Below are 22,853 nucleotides of genomic sequence, written 5' to 3'. Positions count from 1 at the left end.
ACCGTAGCATTTGTGCTATCTAGTGGACATATAATTGTCCAAAATTTCTATAAACTTCTTGAAAATAAATTTTTCTCACATACAGCTTGCGGGATAACGTTTCAGATTAGAGTCAATTAATTTTATATAATTAATGTATATTCACTATACATTGCTGAATGGCTAACTAAAATTCAAAACAACAAATAATTTGGAAGATAAATACATGCTATCCTTTATCAACTGTGGTATTTAAAGACCATTAATACAAATAGATATGTTCTTACAACATGAATATGGCCAGACAGAATGATTGTAGATACAAACATCTCATACTCACTGAAAAAGACCAAATCTATGTACATATTGGTGAACAAATTAGATGCTAATAGGGCTCTTGTCGCATATTCTCTCTCCATTTATTCTGATGCCACATCATTAGGCTCATCATTATCATTGGGAAGCAGAGCAACTTCATCAAGTCTACCCTGATGAAGTATGGCACTATGCAACATACAACACAGCAACATGATGGATTATATGCTCAGTGGTGCATACTATAGCACTCCAGCAGAGTGGTCACAACACTTAAGGACACAACAAGTTTTTAAATAGTGTTGCGTACTAATAATTGGGCCTTAAATGTTTTTTGGAGTATGTTACAACACATAAAATATTTAATTGCATTTTTTAAAATGTCAACACGTCTTTACCGATAGTTTAGAACAGTTAATCTCTTTTGGGAAAAAATGATTTTCTGTTAGAAAATAATGGTGATGTAGCTGCCTCAGAGGAAAAAATGTAAATTGAAGATGATTCTTTAGAGAGGTCACAACATAGGTAAACATGATGAAAACGGACATGTTAATCACTTCACACATTATCATCATTTCTTTCTGTTTATATAGCAGGAAATAAAGTACTTGGTAAATAGATACTATACAAATATGTTTAAAATGTTATGGGCTAACTAATCGCTCTCCTGCAAATGGGCAAATTTGCCTTTTTGTAGGCACTGCAATAAATAACAAGCTATTACAAGTGGCTGGTTATTGTTACCGCAAGCACACTGTAGCAAGTAGTGCTTATAAAATGAACTCTGGTTCATTTTAGAAATGTCCACAAAATGCCCCCAAATCAAGTGTGATATATTTAATTAAAAAATAAAGATATTAGCATCTTAATCTTTTAATAAAATAAATGCAAAAAGCATTTTTTTGGGGTCTTAAGGGATCGGGTGTTAGAAAATAAAACTGCACTAAAAAGTGCGTTTACATTGTGGTCTATGAAAACTGTGTGCTCCCAGTAAATATATATTTATATGCTTATATACATATATATTTATGTGTTAATATGTGTATATACAGATAGTAACACATAGATATGTATATACACATATTAACACATAAATATATATGTATATAAGTATATACATATATATTTACACTTTGCCACCATCATTGCTCTACTTAACCTCTGAAAGCATCAGAATGAGGCTCCTATTGGAGCCTATGGAAGTGCCCTTTCATGAGCGCAATGCTTCCTAGCAATGTGAACGCAAGCTCACATTCACATTGCGCTCATCTTGCAATACCAGCGTACATTTGTGTACACAGGTATTACTCAGTGAAGGGCTAATATCGCTTTTGCGAAAGTGATATTTAGTGCTCCATTTGTAATCTGGCTTTTAATTGGTTTCTATTTTGCTTAACAGTTGTGTCTATGGGATTTACCATTCAGGAATAATATTTTTTCAATGTTTTTATTTTATTTTTGTTTTTTCATACATCTTAGGGTTGATGTCATGCTGGGAATCACAATTAAAGTAATGTGATGAAAGGTGGGAAATGGAATTGCATAGCCTCCGTTCTTACAGCCACATTGACTTTCACTGGACATCCCCCTTCATTGGTAAGATCTTTACCCAGGAGCCAGTTTCTACGTGTAAGGCGTATTGTGTCTAAGGAAACAGTGGTTAAGGACAGGCTTAAAGAAATGGGAGATCGTTTCCTTCAAAGGGGATATCCGTGTGAATTAATTGAGACTGATTTTAAGAATGCATTAAACACCCCAAGGGAGATGTTATTGGAAAAGAAAAAACCTGTGAAGGATAAAAAAAACCCTAGACTAGTTTTTGTAAGTCAATTTGCACCTTAGAATCGACAGGTTATGAAGATTATTTGCAGGCATTGGCATATTTTGAGCACTTGTAACCCTGGTATTCAAGAATTTAAGATTCCCCCTATGCCAGCCTTTAAAAGAGGAAAAAATATAAAAAATGTTCTGGTAAGGGCAGATATTGGTCCATTTAAGGGACCGGTTCAAACCTATATTGGTAAGAAAAATCTGGGGAGTTTTCCCTGCTTAGGGTGCTCAAATTGTAATAGTGTAATTAAAGGGCCAACATTTAGTCATCCAAGTACTGGCAAAAAATATTTTATTAAGGGGCACTATACCTGTAATACTGATTTTGTGGTATATTTGATCAAATGCCCATGTGGGCTGGAGTATGTGGGGGAGACCTCCCAATGCGTAAGTGAACGCATAGTCCAACACAAAAGTAGTATTAGAACCAAGAAAAAGGAAGCCCCAGTTGCCCATCATTTTTTGTCTGCAGGCCATAATCTAAGCCAATTAAGGTTCCAGATTTTGGAACAGGTGAAACATCCTAGGAGAGAGGGTGACCATATTAGATTATTAAAGAAACGTGAAGCATATTGGATTTATGAATTAGGTACATTATCTCCAGGTGGCATGAATAAAGAACTAGATTGGTCAATTTTTCTGTAAAAAATTTCTATGTAAATGTTTATTAAGAACATTGTTTATATCTATCTATGCTAATATGTAATATAGATGAGTACTGGTAAATGAAAATAATACTTATTACATATGGGCCTGCACTGTACATAGATATGTTTAGACTATGTATTAATTCATTGCTAAATTAGTAATAATACAATTTGGCAGCATTTGGCTGTTAGTGATATACCTGGCTTTACAGGTGTTACAATTAGCTGGAAAGGTGTGACTTATTTGGGTATATAAGAAGTGAATTAGTGTCTGTTTGTTATGCATGATTAAGGACTTGTGTCCGAAACGTTGCTGATTTTTTTGATCTTGGCTCAAAAAAGAAATTCATTCATTGAACTTGGTGGTGCGACTATAATCTCTTGCTATATTGACTGGGGGTATTGTGCAGTGCTCCCTTGTTTGCACACCTTGGATCCCAGGTGCTGGACTCTTGGAACTTTTTACTGTATTTTACTCCTCTTGCTTAGAAAAAAAATATATATGGATAAAACGTCTGAAGAGGGATTACAGTGTTTAGGTTCTAGGAAAATGATGCTTGGTTGTATTCCCATCACTACACTGGACAATGACTGAAAAGATCCTGGGCCTACCAAATGTAGCAAAGGGTTAGATTACAAGTGGAGCAACCTTGAGAATAGATGAACACACAATCTGTTAATACAAGTGTCCCTATGCTTTTAATAAATAGTGTGCTTATTGCCCTTGTATTTAAAGTGGCTGAAGCAAAATGCAAAATACCTTTGTATTTGAGTAACCCCTTATAAGCATGCCCACATACTCACACATATTTTTATCACTAAATTTAAATATTTTAACAAAAAATGTACTAATTTGTGCCATTAAAAAATAGTAATGTAAATAAATTAGAGCATTCCTTTATAATACAGTAAATCCAAATAGTTTCAAAATATTTGTTCCATTAAAAAGAGGCACAATGTATTATCCCAGGCTTCAGTTAAATGACCCAGTACTTGCAGTTCAATAAGAACAGCTAAGTACCTAGTTAATACCTGAAGTAAACCTGTACTATAAATAGAATAGCACCGTGCTACATGAAGAACTACTTGTGCACCATTGGCTTAGCACAGCATAATTTTAATGCTAGAGCGATATCAGACATGAATTTTAATGCCTGTCTCCTAGAAGCCTATTATTGGAGGCATTTACCCACTGCACTATCCAATATGTTAACATGACCTAGACTATTGCTTGAGCGATAAAAAATAACTTTGGACCATTTAATGTGCTTGAGCAATGTTACCACGCAATAGCACTAAGATTTTTGCATTCCATTTGTTATCTAGGATCGGAACAGCCAATAGAATGCGAGCTCAATCTGATTGGCTGATTGGATCAGCCAATCGGATTGAACTTGAATCTGATTGGCTGATTCAATCAGCCAATCAGATTTTTTTAACTTAATTCCGATTGGCTGATAGAATCCTATCAGCCAATCGGAATTCGGCGGACGCCATCTTGGATGACGTCATTTAAAGGTACCTCATTCCAAGTTCAGCAGTCGGCCGGGATGGATGCTCCGCGGCGGCGGAGCGAAGAAAGAAGATTGAAGATGCCGCCGGAAGAATGAAGACTTTGCTGCCGCTTGGAGGAAGACATCGCCGGAGGAAGAATTCTTCTTTGCCGCTTGGAGGAAGACATCGCCCGGATCGGATCAGGAGTTCGGCCCGGTGTGGTGAAGACAAGGTAGGGAGATCTTCAGGGGGGTAGTGTTAGGCTTTTTTAAGGGGGGTTTGGGTGGGTTTAGAATAGGGGTATGTGGGTGGTGGGTTGTAATGGGGGGGGGGATTGTATTTGTTGTATGCAAAAGAGCTGAATTCTTTGGGGCATGCCCCACAAAAGGCCCTTTTAAGGGCTGGTAAGGTAAAGAGCTTTGAAATTTGTTTAATTTAGAATAGGGCAGGGAATTTTTTTTTATTTTGTGGGTTTATTATTTTATTAGGGGGCTTAGAATAGGTGTAATTAGCTTAAAAATCTTGTAATCTTTTTTTTATTTTTTGTAATTTAGTGTTTGTTTTTTTTTGTAATTTAGTTTAGTTAATTTAATTGTATTTTTAGATAGATGTTTGTAGTTTATTAAATTTATTGATAGTGTAGGTGTATTTGTAACTTAGGTTAGGATTTATTTTACAGGTAATTGGGTAATTATTTTAACTAGGTAGATATTAAATAGTTAATAACTATTTAATATCTATTATACCTAGTTAAAATAATTAACAATTTACCTGTAAAATAAATATTAACCCTAACATAGCTACAATGTAATTATTAATTATATTGTAGCTATCTTAGGGTTTATTTTATAGGTAAGTATTTAGATTTAAATAGGAATATTTTAGTTTATAAATTAATTAGATTAATTTAATATAAATTTAGTTAGGGGTGTTAGGGTTAGATAGAGTTAATATAGTTAATATAAATACTATAGCAACTATATTAACTATATTAACCCTAATATAATTAGGGTTAATATAGTTAATATATATAATGTAATAACTATATTAACTATAATATACTTAGGGTTAATATAGATAACATAGCTGGCGGCGGGGTAGGTAGATTAAATTAGGGGTTAATAATTTTTATATAGGTGGCGGCGGTGTAAGGGGTCAGATTAGGGGATAGATAAGGTAGATGACAGCGGTGTAAGGGGTTCTAATTAGGGGATAGATAAGGTAGATGGCGGCGGTTTTAGGGGCTCACAGTAGGGGGTTAGTTTATGTAGATGGCGGCGGGGTCCGGGAGCGGCGGTTTAGGGGGTAATAACTTTATTAGGGATTTCGGGGGGGGGGGTGGATCGCGGTTGACAGGGAGATAGACATTGCGCATGCGTTAGGTGTTAGGTTTATTTTAGAAGATCGCGGTTGACAGGGAGATAGACATTGCGCATGCGTTAGGTGTTAGGTTTATTTTAGCAGCCAGTTTAGGGAGTTACGGGGCTCCAATAGTCAGCGTAAGGCTTCTTACGGCTGCTTTTTGTGGCGAGGTGAAAATGGAGTAAGTTTTCTCCATTTTCGCCACGTAAGTCCTTACGCTGCATATTGGATACCAAACTGCGCTGGTTTGGTATACCTGCCTATGGCCCAAAAAACTACGGGCGACGGCAGAAATATACGCGCGTAACTTCTAGGTTACGCCGTATATAGGATACCAAATCAGCGTAAATATTGGCGTCGCCGGCTTTTGCGGGCGACGCTTTATATCGGATCGACCCCCAGCAGTGTAGATTTCAGATATACCTATCTCCCTCAAACACATCTGTAACCCTGATCACACAGCAGAACGCTATTCCCAAGAATGTACCTTGTAACAGTCCAAAACAGCAGCACCGTGTGTCTAGAGGTGTGGATACAATGCACTAACCAGAGCCACAGTGTGGGAGGGCTGTAAGTAGTCCTGTCACGTCAGCTGCTGTCAGTCAACGAGCCAGAGGTATCTGATAGGTCGGGGGGGGGCATTCCTCTATGTGGTTTGTAATAGGAGAAAAGATATATACTGTTCAACCATTAAACTCCCTAGTGGAACAGTGTCAGTACAACAGACTGCAATCAATGGGAAAGATATTCAGTTGCAGTGAATAGTCATTGGGAAAATGTAATACGTAGTCAGGGAAGGGACAAGCTCCCTGGACCTCATATTACTGGTAGTGGAGGAGGTGAGGAATCAACTACAGAAAATCAAGATTGAAATCACACTCATTGAAGAAGCAAAAAGTGCTGTCATATCCCAGGATAGGACTGAGAATTGGATGGAAAAGATTTATACCCAATTGAGAGAGTACAACAATGCACTGGTAGCATTCAAAAACAAAAAGCTGATTTATTTAACTGAGGACTACAGGGACAAGAAACTATACAGATGGCTATTGGGACCAGAAGAAAGAACATATTACCAGCCGAAACGCCAGAGAAGACAGAGGGTCTATACAACAGACACCGGAACACGGTGGATACCAGTTCTGGATCAGACATCGACGGTACAGATGCCCAAGGACATATGACCAACGCTCCCAGTACATCACAGTCTTTTTTATGCATCACCACCAGATCAGCCACAAGAGGGAGAGATGGAGACCACCCATTAGGAGGGGGCCATTGGAAGCAGACCCCCATTCCAACCATGACAGAGGATGTAGTGGTAAACCTCAGCCGGCATGATCTTACTGACCAGGAAAGAACTGTTCTCAACAAAGGACTGTCATTCGCCCCAACCACGGTGCATAATGACTTTATGACTTATATAGATACTATGAAGTTCCAGAGACAGTTTAACCTAAGGAACTTATTTTAGGGAATAACAATGGAAGACATCGCTTTAAGAAGCCTAGTGCCTTTGAACCACCCACAACTAACCCCAGCACTCACACCTTTACCAGGATTGCCCAGCAGAAAGCAGGTTCTACTGCATCTAAACACAGGAACAATATGACATCCGCAGACTGGGCAGCCACATGTACACTGATCAATGATGCTTCTATTGTAATTCGCCCGGCTGACAAGGGAGGGGCAATAGTGATACAGAACTATCTTGATTATAAAAAGGAAATTGTGTCACAGCTAACGGATGCCCTCACATACAAGTCTTTACCTTGTGATCCGACTATCACCTACAAGACCCGCATTAACAGTGTCATTGAGCATGCCTATCAGAAACAATGGGTTGACGGGCACCTGAGGGATTGGTTGGCTGTAAAATATCCAGTCAGACCTATTATCTACACCCTCAGTGCCACAAATATTATTAGCATGTTTATCGCATCCTGCATGGTTATTTGATCCTACTTTATGTAGTATGTCTCACTTTCCGATTGATTAAGTGCCGTTTATTAAGTGCACATTATGTTATATTTCCTATTTGCTGCACTGCTATTCCTCTGGTCACATTACAAATTGGCATGTATATAAATATATATATATATATATATATATATATATTTATTTATATTTAATGATATATATTTAGATTACTGCTATGCTTTTATCATTGCTATGTCATTTCTCCCCCTTTCTTTCTTTTTGCTCTGTGCTAGCAGCAAGTTATGTCCAAGACTTTTTCTTGTAATTTGTACTTTTTAATGTTATATGTTTACTTAGATTGAGGTGGATAGATTGGGTACATTGTATCTGATACTAATTAACTTGTATTTGGGTGTGTATGTATTTTGGTGTAAATAGTGTATTGTTGCTTGATAACCATTTTTGGCGCAATTCTGTTCACTGGGGGAGGGTCTTAGAGGGTATGAATGTTTGCTTGTCACATTTTATTGTTGGTCTGATGAAGGGGAGCTGTCCCCGAAATGTCACGTAAATAAAAGCTTCTATTGCTCATCCTTAAGCCCAGCGAGTGCTGTATTCTACTACCTTTATATATATATATATATATATATATATATATATATATATATATGTATATGTGTATATATATATATATATATATATATATAAAAAATAACTACCAAAATAACAGCACTACTAATAAACTTCTATCCTCAAATATCAAGAGGGGCGGGTGCAAGAGTAAGGTATAGCCTACATACGAATAATCCATAATAATATAAAATACTCAGCACTCCTAAATAATTCAAGCAAGAAATATTTTTTTATTTAAAGCAGGAGTATCAATTCCTGAAAAAAATGCCTAAAACAAAAACAAAAAATAATAAACACAAAAAACCAAGGTGCAAGGTCCCCAACCTATCCTCACTCAGACTCACATACAGCATACACTTGCATACAATACACTTCCCCTTAGGCGTCCCTAAGGGGAAAAATTAAAGGCGTCTTTTCAGAAGATACACAGTTCTATGTTGTAAATAAATAACTCAGGGGCGTAAAAAGTCAATACTTTGTAATCCAAATAGAAATAATAAGTCACGCTTGATTGAAGCTCATTACAAACATCAAAGGAGTGGTAACAATTGTAATCCACATGTAATGCAACAAACTATCCAACTTGATTGTAGTTTAAGAGCAAAATTAACTGCCCCTGTGTAACCACCATACACATTGGATACTCCTATCCCTATAGGTCTCACACCTCTAGATACCAAATACGTAAACAAGACTTCACAGTCCGTAACACTTTTGACTTTGTCCCCGGATAATATGTAAACCTCTCTACAACTGAGTCATGTGATGCAGTAATAATTGCAGCGTAAATAAAATACAACTGTGAATGTCCCACAGGCTACCCAGAAAAACCTGTACACTGTGTCATCTTGCAATGTAGTAGATATCAAGTATACTTGCTTCCGTCCGGCTTCCTGTTGGATAACGCTTAGTCAGCATGCAGTGTACCTGCTCCTGCAAGCAAAGGGAGATATACTTGCTAGTATCCCATTCGGTTTCCAGTTGAATATCGCTCTGTGAGCGTGATATACTGCATCCGAACTGTCACATATAGCAGTTGTACGAGGCTATTGGAGATCAGATTAGCATCGGAGGGAGACCTATGTATACAGTGGATTTTCGAAAAGATCGCCTTAGACCAACACTCCAATGCGAGTTTCGGGCTACACCCTTTCTCAAGGAGTATGTTGCATCATAGTGTTCACTGCCTCTTATAATTCACATCTCTTTAGTGATTGGACAATAGAGAACACACCTTCTTTACGTGTACATCACTCACACACTAAATCTAACAAAGCAAAGACTAAATTAAGCAACTTTATATACAAAAACCCAATAAAAGGATATGGGAAAATACATTGGGCGATGATTTCTACTTATATAGCTAAATCTCATCTGAACTCTTGACCTATCCTGGTACCTTATATGGGGTGATTCGATCATTACAAAATGTATAGACACCAAATGAACAGTAACAGAAAACTAAATAATGGACCAATGTTCATCTATATAACAGAATCTCATCTATACTGACTGACTCATCTAAATATATGATATTCAAACTACTGGTCAATATTACTAAATAGGCACAATGCAAAACGTTAAGTAAATACATTAAACGGTAATTAATATTCATTAGCAAGATTTTACATAATATATCTATAACCATCATATTATGATCACAACATGATTGATTAAATGGTTTGATAGATAACCACTCTAAACCTTATGGTAACATGCCCAGATATCTCATTCCTATGTAAGATACTCAACTTTTTAGATAAAGGAACCCCAGGATATATCACTGTTCAGACCCCCAGGAGTAGGTGTATCTAATTTCCTAATCCTCTGAGCTTCCTTTCAAAAGAGAGTTCTTTGTCTATCACCCCCTCTTCTAAGTACCGGAGCATCATCCACAATTTTAAACCTAAGTTGACTCTTATTATGTGAATGTGTCAAAAAATGAAAAGCAACTGGAGAATCATAATCTTCATTATTGATAGCTGCCTTATGTTGTCTAATCCGTTCCTTGACACTCTGTGTGGTCTCACCCATATATATTAAAGTAGACAACCCAAGGTATTGATCCAAGCCAATTGTTTTATATTTCATGCCACCATTTCACCTCCAAATGCGATAAAAAAAAAAATCATGAACTTTTTAACAAACTTTCGGCCAGATTACGAGTTTTGCGTTCAGAGCTGTGCGGTGCTAACGAGCATTTTTTTCTCACCGCTCACTTACGTGAGCATTGAGCAAAATTGAGCTCCTTACCGCACTCCAATACCAGCGTCGCTTAAGTTATCGGTGAGCTGGTCATACGTGCTCATACACGATTTCCCCATAGACTTCAATGGGGAGAGCAGGCTGAGAAAAAGTCTAACACCTGCAAAAAAGCAGCGTAAAACTCAGTAACGCAGCCCCATTGATTCCTATGGGGAAATAAAAGTTATGTTTACACCTAACACCCTAACATGAACCCCGAGCCTAAACACCCCTAATCTTACACTTATTAACCCCTAATCTGCTGTTCCCAACATCGCCGACACCTACATTATACTTATTAACCCCTAATCTGCCGCCCCAATGTCGCTGCCACTATATTAAATGTATTAACCCCTAAATCTAAGTCTAACCCTAACCCTAACACCCCCTAACTTAAATATAATTAAAATAAATCTAAATAAAATTACTATCATTAACTACATTATTCCTATTTAAAACTAAATATCTATAAAATAAACCCTAAGCTGGCTACAATATAACTAATAGTTACATTGTATTTAGCTTAGGGTTTATTTTTATTTTACAGGCAAGTTTGTATTTATTGGAAGTAGGTAGAATAGTTATTAAAGGGACACTAAACACATGCTTAAAATCCTTAAATCTTGCTCCTTCTAATCTATCAAAATCAAGTTAGCAAATTGTTCAAAAAAAGTGTTTTCAATAACAATGGTTTACCTGTGCTCTTTGTGTGTATGCATGCCGCCATATTGTGACGTGCGTTACACACAGGTACACCAGTCACATGACGCACGCATATTGTTCTATTATGTATTTGCTTCAGTGCTTAGAGGAATCACATCTGCAGCACACACTCACTGTGATGCATTCAGAAGCACATGTGATTCTTGCAGAGCGTGTGCTGCAGTGTTTGTAGAGATATTGTTTCAAATGTGACTAATAGTAATACGTATTTTCAACATAAGTAATACATAAGTTAGTAATGCAGGCTTCACGAACAAGAATTAAAAGTAGCAAGCTCTGGGGAGGAAGGGGGAGATCAGCCCGGAAATAAAGGATAAGCCTTGCATAAGAAAATACAAGCTCCGGTTATTTCAAATGGTTGCCAAGCACTCCTGACCCTGCAGTGCATAATACTGCACTGGGAGATCCTTACCCTTCCAGCCCGAAAGTTAGATTACTCCTTGGGCTCAAAGCGTGACTCCTACTGCCGGCTAACAAAAGGCAACCTAGTCTGTCACTGCCAGGGAGCGTTTGCAAACTCCACAACTGCAGCCTGTTACCAGCGTCTGGAAACTACATACTGGGGAGCATGTCAATCCTTTAGCCAGCAGTAGGAGTTACGCTTTGAGCCCAAGGAGTAATCTAACTTTCGGGCTAGAAGGGTAAGGATCTCCCAGTGCAGTATTATGCACTGCAGGGTCAGGAGTGCTTGGCAACCATTTGAAATAACTGGAGCTTGTATTTTCTTATGCAAGGCTTATCCTTTATTTCCGGGCTGATCTCTCCAGAGCTTGCTACTTTTAATTCTTGTTCCTGAAGCCTGCATTACTAACTTATGTATTACTTATGTTGAAAATACGTATTACTATTAGTCACATTTGAAACAATATCTCTACAAACACTGCAGCACACGCTCTGCAAGAATCACATGTGCTGCTGCTGAATGCATCACAGTGAGTGTGTGCTGCAGATGTGATTCCTCTAAGCACTGAAGCAAATACATAATAGAACAATATGGGTGCGTGTCATGTGACTGGTGTACCTGTGTGTAACGCACGTCACAATATGGCGGCATGCATACACACAAAGAGCACAGGTAAACCATTGTTATTGAAAACACATTTTAGGAACAATTTGGGGTAAGATGACAAGTTGGCATAGACATTCATGCTAACTTGATTTTGATAGATTAGAAGGAGAAAGAATTAAGGATTTTAGCAGGCAGGTGTTAAGTGTCCCTTTAAATAGTTATTAACTATTTAATAACTACCTAGCTAAAATAAATAAAAATTGACCTGTAAAATAAAACCTAACCTAAGTTACACTAACATCTAACACTACACTACAATTAAATATATTAACTAAATTAAATACAATTAAATAAACTAAATTAGCTAAATCACAAAAAAACACTAAATTACAGAAAATAAAATACAAATTACAGATCTTTAAACTAATTAACCTAATCTAATGGTCTAAATTACAGAAAATAAAATACAAATTACAGATCTTTAAACTAATTACACCTAATCTAATGGCCCTATCAAAATATAAAAAAGCCCCCCCCCAAAAAAAAGTAAATAAAACCCCTAGCTTTAAAAGGGCCTTTTGCATAGCATTGCCCCAAAGAAATCAGCTCTTTTACCTTTAAAAAAATACAAACAACCCCCCAACAGTAAAACCCACCAACCACACAACCAACCCCCCAAATAAAAATCTAACTAAAAAAACCTAAGCTCCCCATTGCCCTGAAAAGGGCATTTGGATGGGCAAGGGCATTTAGCTCTTTTGCAGGCTCAAAGCCCTAACCTAAAAAATAAACCCACCCAATAAACCCTTAAATAAATCCTAACACTAACCCCCGAAGATTCACTTACCGGGAGAAGTCTTCATCCAAGCGGCAAGATGTCCTCAACGAAGCCGGCAAAAGTGGTCCACCAAATGGGCAGAAGTGGTCCTTCAGACGGGCAGAAGTCTTCATCCAGATGGCATCTTCTATCTTCATCCTTCTGACGCGGAGCGGGTCCATCTTCAAGACATCCGACGCGGAGCATCCTCTTCAAACGACGGCTTCTTCTGAATGAATATCACTTTAAGTGACGTCATCCAAGATGGCGTCCCTTAGATTACAATTGGCTGATAGAATTCTATACAGCCAATCGGAATTAAGGTAGAAAAAATCCTATTGGCTGATGCAATCAGCCAATAGGATTGAGCTGGCATTCTATTGGCTGTTCCAATCAGCCAATAGAATGCAAGCTCAATCCTATTGGCTGATTGGATCAGCCAATAGGATTTTTCTACCTTAATTCTGATTGGCTGATAGAATTCTATCAGCCAATTGGAATCTAAGGGACGCCATCTTGGATGATGTCACTTAAAGTGATATTCATTCAGAAGAAGACATTGTTTGAAGAGGATGCTTTATCAAAAGCCGGGAACTCGGCGAAAAATGTCAAGGTAGGAAGGGGGAGCTCATGGGAGCTCAGTGTAGTTGTTTTTTTTAAAAATACTTGCTGGCACAATTTTTTCAGACTAGAACCTGTAAAACACATTCGGTGTATTGATCACTTTGACAATAGTAGTTAACTCGAGAATATATTTAACTTAGTGAATAATATAGCACTTGCAACACTCGAGCGAACTAGACTATAGATCCTAGTATGCTACCAATGGCAGTGATTTGTAAATAATTACGCTGTATAGTTACAAGTATCATTTGTTCAATAATACTTTAAGCTTGTTACTAAATATAGCTATTTAACTATTTAGTAATTTAACAGAAAACTGCGATTAAGAAGCAGGGCAGATAAACTTGCTGACACAGTATACGTATGTGTGTCAGAAGTACCAACGCTGCATACTAACAGCACTGCACAACAATGATTTGCAAATAATTACGCTACAAAATTACAAGCACTGGTTGTTAAATAATACTTTAAGCTTGTGGCTAAATACAGCTATTTAATTATTTAGGAATTTAATAGAAGACTACGAGTAAGCAGCAGGGTAGATAAACTTGCTGACATAGTATACTCATGTGTGTCATATTCATCAACGCTGTATACTAACAGCACTACACAACATTTAAATACTGAATGGAATTTATGTATACTAACAGCACTGCACAGCATTTAAATGCTGAATGAAACTCATGACAGTACCTGATACTAAGGGATTTTCAAGCATCTAAGTTTTGTTATTAAGTAATTTTAAGCTGCTGATGGCAGTGCATACAGCACTAGATTTATTCTAACCCTTAAAACAAATACTGATAAGCGTTAATGGGGCAGAGTTCCAAGAATATATATATACACATAATATATATGCAAATATATTATGCAATTCTAATATTAATGGACTCTGGAACCCATGTTATACGCAACTCAGGGATACAATAGAAGTACACTTGATCCAACATTTATATTGAGGCTGAGTACCAGCTGTTCAAATATAATTTCAATATTCAGCTTTATCTGTTGTGCTTCAAGCAACTGTACTGTGTATCAGGGTCGGACAAGCTGTCTTATGATCGTACAAGTATACACCATGCACTATCAATTCCCTTATGTCTAACTCATACACATTGAGAAATCCTATTGACAGTCACCCACTGTTATTTTAGTTGATAATTCCTATTTGAATTTATGTACCATAATAGTCTCAGTCCATTATCCAAGACTTAATATAAGTTATATGAAAATATCAGCATGACAATTACTGTTCAAAATAATAACTTATATAATTTACTGATTTAAGTTTCTAATCAGCCAGACTGATTTGGTACAAACAGTGCAACTGGTATGCCTATAGTACTGATTATTTATTTCTAGCATTTTCAGTTACTTTAACATTATTGTGCTAATATGCAGTATTAGGAATTAGTGCTGCATTGGCTGAGACCATATATCTTGTTATGCCACTATTGATCAAAATTTTCTCTAGTAGCCACTAACTATCCTTGTCGTTGGTTTCATTAATAATCACCAGATCATATTATTAATTGGTTCTATTCTCCAATATTCAGTCTTTGTACTGGGAATACCAGCATTTTAATTTTAAATGAACCCATATTTTAATGTTTCTAATAAAGATTAATGTTTTTATTTGTGTGAATCTTTTTTTCAACTCCAGAAAATTTGGGGTCATGTGAGTGCTTATATAGTATCTTTTTCTGTTAGTTTCTTTAACTAACATATTTGGAATGCAACTTTGTTGATACATAGCACCTAACCACATTAACTGTAGAATATCAAGGCCATTGAGCTTATCACAGAACGGTAAAAGACCCAGTGTGAAATCTATGAGTGGTGCCATCAATTCTATCTGAATTTCAGCAATGATAAATGCTGACAGCGTATGCTATCAGCATTTATCGATGTGCGGCAGACATGATTCGATATAGCGGATCATGTCTGTCCGCACCATGATAAATTGACCCCTTTGTGTAAAGATTACCCTCCCATCTGACACTTTCCACCACTTGAACCCTCCCTGATTCCTGCCAAATAGCTCTCTTGCCTCCCTCACCCCTATCTTAGGTACTGGCAGACAGTCCGCCAGTATGATGATTTAAGGCATTTAATATATTTGCTGCAGTGTGGGATCCCACCGTACCCTCTAACCTCCCTGATCCCTCCCAAACAGCTCTCTAACCCCCCATCTAATTATTAACCGCTATCTTAGATACTGACAGACAGTAAACGCTTTTTTGGGGTTGATATCTTCTTGGAATAATGGGGGACACTTCAAATCCAATACACCATTCCTCCCAGAAGGTAGCACCCCCAAACAAGTGGTATCCATAAATGCCTCATCAAATTACTTACAACATACTAAGACAGACTTTATCCCTTGCACCCTACCCAATCGACACCCCATTTAAGTAGCAGCTGAGTTCCAGGAGATCGGATAAGTCAGAGGTTTGTTGGTCCTCCAGTGTGTACCTCATCTCCATAACAAAATATGCAATGATTGCCATGTACAATGTAGATTATTTAAAGTATTGAAGATTTAATAAAAGGGATTTAATAGTTGCTTCCTATTATTTCAAACATAAATATAGATTTGAAAATATATATTTATGTTTAAAATAATATTAAGCAAACATTAAATCCATTTAAACTTATATACAATAAGTTAAACAATAAGGATTGTACATGAGAAAGCATATTTAAACACTGACCTCTAATCTGCAATAACCTTAAACTAATTGTAGCAGCTAAGGCTCAAAACATAAATATTCAATGATGCATTATTATGTACAATGCATAATGTTTAAATATTTGCATTTAAATTAAAATGTAATTAACATTATATATCTACATAACTGCATGCCTGTTATTTAAATATATAATTTAATCATACTGACTTCTATAACATAAATATATATTAATATTTATCTAGGCTATCACTATTAAACACAACACACTTACAGAAACATATTATAATTTATATGGAATTCTTAAAGCATTATGCAAAATGCATGCATAACTGTTTAAAAATATTGAATATTAATGCAAGGCCTGACTACATTATAACGGCAATCTTTGGTCATGTATAATGCACATTAGTTTAAGTATTGGATATATAAATTAAAATGTAGATATTCTTGCTTGATGCATTCATTATTGCAAGTAAGAATATTTTTTTAAAATAGATATTTATGTTATAAAAGACAGTTCAATTATAATATGGTTTTACATAACTGCATGCCTGTTATGCAATAAAACAATTGTAACACAAATGCCTTTTGTAACAGGAATATACATTTTAAAATATATATTTATATTTAAAATAAAAAACACATCAAGAAAAAATAAATACATATTAATGTATATACAATAGTTAAAAGAATATGCATTATACATAAGAAGGCATATTTTAAAAGGTGTAGAAAAATAAACTATTAACCCTTAAGCTGCCCTAACCTAACCACCCCCAAAACAGGTATGGGGGTGGTTAGTTGATTTTATGGCAAGACAGGAGGCTTCATATATTGCATCAAATCTTTATGGAATCCAAACAGCAGCAAAGAAAACATACAGAGATAAAAAAAAAAATAACATAGTAACAAGACTGCATCAATCAGGACACAGCAGCCTAATAAGCTGTAATAAACAAGTCCAGCACTTCCTCTTGTATTTGCTGCTTCCAGACAGCAAGGTAATTTATTCATGTTTTCCCTCAAATTGTAATGTATTTTGATTATCTTTGCTTAAGATCACTAATCTGTTATCTGTGTTTTAGAATATACTATAAACTATTATATAGGTTTCTTTCCTAGGTTCTTTAGTCTCTATTCATGTTTATCATGTTTAAGACTTTTCTGTAAAACTATTATATATGGTTTCTTTCCTAAGTTCTTTATATTCTTATCCCTTTATTTTTCATATTCTTACCCTATATGTAATTGTTTGTTTTATATTGGAACGGCTTGCCTGCATGATGTTTGTATATTAGGCCGGTTTCCAGGCCTTATTTCTATTCTTGCAAAGCGTTATTTAGTACAGTGTGCAGAGTGTGTGTGGACAGTAGCCAGGCCTCATTTAATTTTTCATGGAACTTCTTTCCATCATGTACCCTGCTTAGGACCCCCCTTTTTTCTGCAATTTATATTATATTTAGAAAAGTCTGTATTTGCTAAATTTGTTTTCTAGCTTGTCTTCACACGAACGCGCCCCTAATCAGTGTTATAAGCCGGTCAGTTGTGTGAGACGCCCCTCAACATGGCCTTGGATGGCTGTGTGGTGGTAGTGTTTTAGGCCCTCCTTATTCAAACTAGGATCTTGTATTATCTTAGTATGATGTCAGCCTTATGGTCTAAGATTATATATAGTAATTCTAGGGCCGTGTCACTCCTTTTCTAGTAGCCCCTCGCAGCCCCATCTGAGTGACCTATCTATTTACATAAAAATCACTCTTACTTAATAATATGCAATCCTTTATCCCTTGCCTTCCAGACCTTTCATATGGGGGATTTTTAGACTGTTTTAATCTAAGCCCTTTCACTTGTTAGACCTAGGTTTGATGGCCCTCTGGGTCTGTCAGAATTAAAAAGTATTTCTTGTTATAGACTATAAAGTATTATAGACTCGGATGCTGATCTAAGGATCCAGTATTAACCTTTCAAAAGCCTGCAGGAATCTGTATGTAGGTAAATATTTGTAAGTGTGTGTGTTTATATATATATATATATATATATATATATACAGGTCTTTGTTTCTAGATGTACCTATGCACGTTTTTATGTAGGCATATGTAGGTATATTTATGTGTGTGCATGTGTATATGTACAAATTTATGTGTATATGTGTTCCGATACATGTTTTTATGTATGCATGTGTGTGTGAATATATGTGTGTCTTTGTGTATATATACACATGTCCAGGTGTATACATGTACGTGTATTTATGTATACATATGTATGTATATATATGTGTGAATGCTGTCACTTAAGGCTTGGTTTGGAGTCTGTAAGTCTGTAAGTCTCTTTAAGCTTGGTTTGGAGTCTGTGGAGTCCTCATAGAATAATACTATAGAAGTTTGTTTCACTTAAATAGTGATATATGTCTAGAAGTTAATGCCACTTGTCATTGTTTTTATGCACATATATACGGCTTAATTTTGGAAGCTTGTATTGCAGTCTATTCAGTCTAAATTGCTCTTCATACATCTCTATCAGAGCGTAGTTTTAAATTCCATACACATTTTCCACAATATATATATATATATATATATATATATAATATATAGTAAAAAAGGGGAACCAGCACTCCATAAACAACAACCTCCGGGGTGCACTTCTAATCAAAATAATAAAAGCTATTTTGAAACGGAGAGTGCCTTCCTTGCAACTTGGAATATAAAACTCTGTTTTTCGTGTTGGGAGTTCGTCTAACAGTGCGGCATGCACTATGCAGATTATGAATTGTCTTGAAGAAGGCCTCTGGAAAGGCCGAAACGTCGACATTCTTTAAAATGTGAAATTGATATTATGAATAAAGATTACAAATTATATAAAGTCCTGTAAGTGCCCTCTATCTACAGAGCTACTCTACATTCTTAACTGAGGATCGCACCTAGGCACAGACAACACATGTGTGGAACGAGTGCTAGGCCACCGGCTACATAGTATATATATATATATATATATATATATATATATATATATATATATACATATACATTCAGGTGCTTCATATTAGCTGCTTCAGATTTATTGAATATAAGGAGATTATCCAGTAGTAGGATTTATATATATATATAGGGCTTTATTTTAGTTTTTTAGCCTATATTATATATAACGTATATAAGTTATTTGGCCTGTTTTCAGGCTATACATTTTAGGCTATATTTATATAGTATTTTAGCCGGTATTATGGCTATATTAGATATAAGATGGTATAAAGGTTTTCCTGAACATAGTAGTACCTGAATCTGCCTAATTGAGGCTTCATTGTATAATAAGCTTGTATTAGGATACTTTGAATATAAGAATATTAGGCTATATTATATAATGAACTCTTATTAAAGGGACAGTCTACACCAGTATGTTTATTGTTTAAAAAGATAGATAATCCCTTTATTACCCATTCCCCAGTTTTGCATAACCAACACAGTTATATTAATATATGTTTTACATCTGTGATTAGCTTGTATCTAAGCCTCTGCAGACTGCCCCCTTATCTCAGTTCTTTTGACAGACATGCAGTTTTGCCAATCAGTGCAGTCTCCTAAATAACTCCACAGGAGTGAGCACACTGTTATCTATATGACACTCATGAACTAGTACTGCCTAACTGTGACAAAACATTCAAAATGCTCTGAGCTAAGAGGCGGTTTTCAAAAGTTTAGAAATAAGTTTGAGCCTACCTAGGTTTAGCTTTTCAAAAATACCACCAAGGGAACAAAGCAAATGTAATGATTAAGGGTGTATAAGTCCGGAACATCAATGTAATTTTTAAACTAATGTTTCATTAAAGAAGACTTTTATTAAGAAGTGCTGTGGACATGTGTGTTTTACTAAGGAGAGGGGTATGAGCAGAGCCCCAGGTCTACAGTAACAATTACAACATAGAAGACAATGAAAAGTTCATAAATCAGATAGAGCATACAATTTTAAAACTTTCCAATTTACTTATATTGTCAAATTTACATATTTTTCTTTGTATCCCCTGTTGGAACTTAGTGTCTTTCTATGAGAGCATACTGAGCCTCTGGAGTGTAAATGTGTCTTGAGCATCATATAGCAGTAGTGTTTGTACAATGTTTATAAGAATGTCATATAGTGCTCAATACATGTGCACCCAGCCAAGTCTGCTTCATTAAGCTCCATAAAAATACCATCTTTCAAATGTATTCATTTTCAAATAAAAAATTACCTTTTATTGCTCCCAGGTTAGTTTTTCATTTGATACCTACAAGGTTATAAGCTCCCTACAAGTAAACAAGATTCATATCTGGATTAATTAATAAAAACTCAGTACATCTGTTGTTTTGTATCATTTACTGAGTGAGTAGTAATAGTCATCATGGAGTTTCTAGTGACAATGTTGATGATCAAAAGTGCTACAAGATGGCAAAATATTCAAAGGGATCTGCCGCCATATTGAGTGAGCTTGTCATAATATTTTGAGCTCCCGACATAGCTGCATCACAGAGATGAGTTTATTATATATGTCATTGGTCGGCGATGCTGGCTATAGATAACACCCAGCATCACCGACCATGGCCTCGCTTCCATTGAGTCGTTAAAAATGGAGCCGTAAGCTACCGAAGCGGCCGACAGCTAAAAGTAATTTACGGCTGCATTTTAGTACCAGGTTTCCATTGAAAAGATCAGCGTGTTGCGCGCAATCGCTCTTTTCGTGTAGCTGTAAGTTAACGTTGTGTTAACGCTTCCATCTGACGTCGGATTTCTTGAAAATCAATTAGTTGCTAAGGTAACCCGACCTTACGCTATAGAATTTACGTTTAACGTCCGTGCTTCTTACCTGTGATCGCCTCTCAAGAAAAATAAAAAAAACACTTATCCATATTTTTAATAATCAAATACTATTTTCTAATATAATTATATTTAACACTTCATAAATATAAGTAATATTTATTGCTGCCCTAGGCATAGGTCCAGTTTGCATTCTGTAGATATGTTCTTGCATATATTATTATATTTAAATATATACTGATATTTCTATTAGAATATAAGTTCAACTATTTCTATACATGAGACAACAATAAATATTACTTATAACAATTTATTTCTACATTAAAACACTTGCATTATTTGCAAGTTTTATCATTTCAATAGAAAATAGCTCTCAAAAAGCACAATTTTCCTCTTTTACACCTAGTTGAGCTGGGGGTAATATTTCTCAATGTATCGACAGCCTCCGACAATGTATTAACGGTTAGCGCTTTCATTGGAAACCTGGTATAATTTATCGATTAACGGCTTCTATTACTTTCTATGGGACGCGAAGATCTTTTCGGCAGCCGAAGTCCGGCTGCCGATATTGAGGTATAACGCACCATTGGAAACAGTCGATAAACGATATTGCTTCCGACAGCATATTTATCGGTTTGCGAGTGCCCGCAAACTGAATTACGACTCAATGGAAGCGAGGCCCATATTGGTGATGTATAGTAAATGATGCCTTTGAATAACTGCCATCTGCCTATCTGCTACTCCTAATACCCCTAAACCGAAGTACCCCACAATTGCAAACTAATACTGAACTAATAAACATCTAAACCACCACACACCCACCGCAAGCCGCTAACTATTAAACTCTATACCGCCTCATACCCACTGTTACTATCTAACTATTAACCCCTATGCCACCACATACCCACCGCTACTATCTAACTATTAATCCCTATGCCGCTACATACCCACTGCAAGTCGCTAACTGTGCCTATAAGTCCACTGTAATTTTTATGCCAATGTTTCCATAAAAAATGCTTTAATGAAGATGTGCTGTGGACATATGTATATTGTTTTTCTTTTGTGATTCAGATAGAGCATACCACTTTGCAATGTACTTCTATCATGAAATTAGTTTTATTATCTTGATATCCTCTATCGACGGAGAAGCAATGCATTACTGGGGGCTAGTTGAACACATCAGGTGGTAGTAACCTTCTGTAATCCTTCTGTTTTAGGACCCCATGATAAAAACTCGCCAGTATAGGAAAAAAATCAAGCAAAATATTTGGGTTTTATTTTAGGCTTTATATTATGATGTATGTGTTTCGCCTTCACATCCATAACTCCATATAGCGAGATGAACAGCACTCAAGCTAAAATCTGCCTCTCTAAAATTCTGTGAGGGACCTTGCAGTACTTGTAATCTCACCAGGCCACAGAGCTTTAGAGAATCAGGCCTCTTGTCTGCCTTGTCTTTAATCAATGTACCTCCATCAAAAAGCTCTGTAGTCCGTTGGTGATTATAAATAAATATATAGTGAAATTGTAGCTTTTATTTTAACTTACATTTTCTTTAAGCTGTCTAAATAAACTTTATTGTCCAGAAAACTTCTGCCACTGACTGCAATAACCTGAAAATTCCCTCATGGGTAACTGAGCCCAGAAGGCTTTGATGATAAAGGATTATTAGAAACCTAGACATCAGCCCTAGAGGCATAGCTGAATAATTTGTACTGCAATTACATCAAGATCATATATGACCTTCTCAGCTTTTACTCAATTATTTCTGTTTTCTGGCA

General features: G+C 36.1%; 1 protein-coding gene across 1 annotated transcript in view; it reads right to left on the bottom strand.

Annotated features, from left to right (window-relative positions):
• The window catches only part of TMPRSS15 (transmembrane serine protease 15), an 839,864-nt gene that overhangs the window by 54,485 nt on the left and 762,526 nt on the right, over nt 1-22,853 (bottom strand). The gene's annotated exons all lie outside the window — the stretch shown is intronic.

This window comes from Bombina bombina, chromosome 3 (assembly GCF_027579735.1).
Source record: "Bombina bombina isolate aBomBom1 chromosome 3, aBomBom1.pri, whole genome shotgun sequence".
Classification (NCBI taxonomy): domain Eukaryota; kingdom Metazoa; phylum Chordata; class Amphibia; order Anura; family Bombinatoridae; genus Bombina; species Bombina bombina.
The sequence above is the reverse complement of the archived record's forward strand: the minus strand, read 5'-3'. Positions and strand labels throughout refer to the sequence as shown.